The sequence below is a fragment of the Centrocercus urophasianus genome, unplaced genomic scaffold, assembly GCF_019232065.1.
Source record: "Centrocercus urophasianus isolate 14NV4802_14NV808 unplaced genomic scaffold, USGS_Curo_1.0 seq_1488, whole genome shotgun sequence".
Taxonomy (NCBI): domain Eukaryota; kingdom Metazoa; phylum Chordata; class Aves; order Galliformes; family Phasianidae; genus Centrocercus; species Centrocercus urophasianus.
In genome coordinates this window covers 26,669-29,447 of record NW_024884684.1, presented here as the reverse complement: position 1 = coordinate 29,447, position 2,779 = coordinate 26,669, and the positions used below count along the sequence as shown (strand labels likewise).

At 55.7% G+C, this 2,779-nt stretch overlaps 1 protein-coding gene across 1 annotated transcript in view; it reads right to left on the bottom strand.

Annotated features, from left to right (window-relative positions):
• The window catches only part of RAI1 (retinoic acid induced 1), a 31,980-nt gene extending 29,648 nt beyond the window's left edge, over positions 1-2,332 (bottom strand). The window contains 2 exon segments of the mRNA XM_042815320.1: positions 1,031-1,109; positions 1,981-2,332. The gene's annotated coding sequence lies outside the window, so the exon portion shown is untranslated.
• Positions 2,333-2,779: the final 447 nt, after the last annotated feature.

Here is a 2,779-nt window from a genome sequence, read left to right as displayed (position 1 = left end):
CCATCCATCCATCCATCCATCCATCCATCCATCCATCCATCCATCCACGCCACCGTTCCAGCCCTGCTTCTGTCGGATAAGCAGTTTTCCAGCCCTCTCCCCCCGCCCCCTGCAACGCACACGCTCTGCATTGCATCCTATTCAGATGTTTTCAATCATTGCCATTTCGGTATTTAAAACAAAAGCGCGCACAGCCCCCCCCTCCCCCCCTCCATCACCGCCACGCTCCGCTCGCAGCCCTCTCTCCGGGTTTGTTTGTTTATGGATGTCAGCGATGGTCTGGGGATCCACACAGGGGATGAGGGAGCGGGGAGGGGTGCGCGGTGATCCCGCTGTGGGCTTTGGGAGCAGCGCCAGACGCTGAATGCGTGGGGCTCCCGCCACCCCAAAAAGCGAAGGGAGGGTCAGGACAGAGCAGCTCTCACACGTGCAGATGGCGGCGGGGGCAGCGAAACGCCGCACCGCAACTTTTGCAAGTGGCCGAGAGCGCCCAGCCCTCCCCACGGAGCCGCCCCGCAGCCCCCCCGGCGTTATGGGAACTTCCCCAAAAGTAGCAGCAGGACGAGGCGGGCGCATCCTCCCTGCACTGACATACAGTGCCCCCAGCCTGAGCCGCAGCTTTGTTCTGACACCCGTCCGTCCGTCCATCCGTCGCAGGTCGGTGGCATTTTGCTTTGGACCGGTTGCAAATGTCTTTATGACTTCCAGCAAAAGCTGAGCAGCCCCTTCTGCTCCCAGGGGCAAGCAGGACACATGCACCCATACACACACACACACACACACACATATGTGCACACGTGCACACACATGTCCACCCATGCACACACACATGTGCACACACACACACACACACGTATGCACACGGACACACAGATTCAGACCCCCTCGGAAACTCCACCACACACACACACACACACACGAGTTGCACCAGAATGCAAACAAACCCTGAAAAATCCTCCCCCCCATCCCCCCGGTTCTGCTACAGCTCCGATAAAAAGACAGCAAAAAGCACAAAGATGTGCAACAATACCTGCGATGCTCCGTGCTCTCTCCTCTCTCTCCCGCTGTCTCTCTCCTCCTCTTCCAGAACACAGTAGCCAGATTAGATCCTTAGGAAAAAAAATGTGAGAAATAGCACAATTCTCCTCTTTTTTTTTTTTTTTTTTTGCTTCCCTTCTCAGCAGCCCTTCCGAGCTCCTTCACTAACCATTATTCATAGACCACTAGGGGATATAAGGTAATTAGAAACGGCCCTATAGCATCCAGCCTGAAAATGTAATGCCAGCGGTAGGAGTGGTGGAGGGCTCTGGCTGCGGGCGGCTCCAGCAGACAGCAAAGTGCGCGGTGGAGCGATAGGGACGAGGTGAGGAGTGGGGCGGAGGAGAGGGCGAGCGGCGTCCCCGCAGCGCAGCGGGGCGGCCGAGGGGCTCCGTGTGTTTGGGTTTGGGGTGGGTTTTTCTTTTTTTTTTTTGGGGGGGGGGGGTGGGGGAGGGGGGGATTTTTGGGGTTTGTGTGTGTGATTTTTTTTTTTGGGTTTTTTTTTTTTAGAGCGGGTCGCCGCGTGCTGGGTCTGTGTGTGTGTGTGTGTGTGTGTGTGTTTGTGCCAGGAATAGCAATCAGCAGCAGCAGCACACAGAGCGCAAAAATGCCATCATGCAGGGTCAACAGAAAGCTGCAGACATTTTTTTTTTCCTTTTTTTTTTTTTTTTTTTTTTTTTTGTAAGCTTAATCCTCCAGAGCGGGGGAGAGCAGAAAGGAGGAGGTTACCGCCTCCTTCCTCATTTCGATTTTTTTATTTTTATTTTTATATTCTTTTTTTTCCCCGTTTTTTTTTTTTTTTTCCCCTCTCCCAAACCTCACGGCGTCACATTAAAGCCCGCCAACCCCGCAGCACCGCGACCGGGGGCTCAGCGGGAAGGGGAGGGAAGGGGGGAGGCAGTGCATAGAAGGGGGGGGTGGAGGCAAATGAACAAATCACACCTGCACTCCCTGCGCCGTGCAGCCAGCTGCAGCCGGGAGGCAGCAAAAATCCCAGCATCGCGCATCTGCCGATTGGGGGTGCACGGAGATGCAGGGATGGTGGGGGGTCACCTCCGGGCATGATTGCTTTTTTGGGGTGTTTACAGGGTAGGGGGAAGGAAAGGGTGAAGGTATCAAAGAGCAAAGCCTCCCCACGCATTGCTTTGTAAAGAAGAGGAAAATGAAGCGTGGCGTAACAGTGAACAGTAGGAGAAAGGAGGGTATGGGAGCAGCCCGGGGCCATCAGTGCTCCGGGTGCCTCTGCGCCGATGGAAGCACGCAGCCCTTCACTTTGCAAGAGCATAGCGTGCGATTTGATGTGTTTCCAAGGTGCTGCCTCCCCGTTCAACCCTGTGCTCTTGAAGGATGGCTAGCCAGGCCCTCTCTTTTCCCTGCTAATTACTCGTGATACCAGAGATCATGCAGCGAAATAGACCCAAAGCCTCCTAAGAGGATCCAGTGCCCAACAGAGCGCACTGCCTGCTTCATCTCCCCGCTCCCAGCCCGCCTGATGGAGGGCTCAGTCCCTCCAGCTCAGACTCGAGGCCCCTCTTTGGAACAGCTGGGGGCTCAGTGCCCATCTCCCAAAGCACCAAACCCACACCCATCATAGGGAAGCACCTCCACCACTGGGCACTGTGGGTCCCAGTGCAGCCAGCCAAGTAAAGCCCAGTAAAGCCAAGGGGGGCAGACCCAACACACATCACCCCAGCTGCTCCTCTGGGATGGGGGCAAGACTAAAGGATTTACGGGTTTGCAC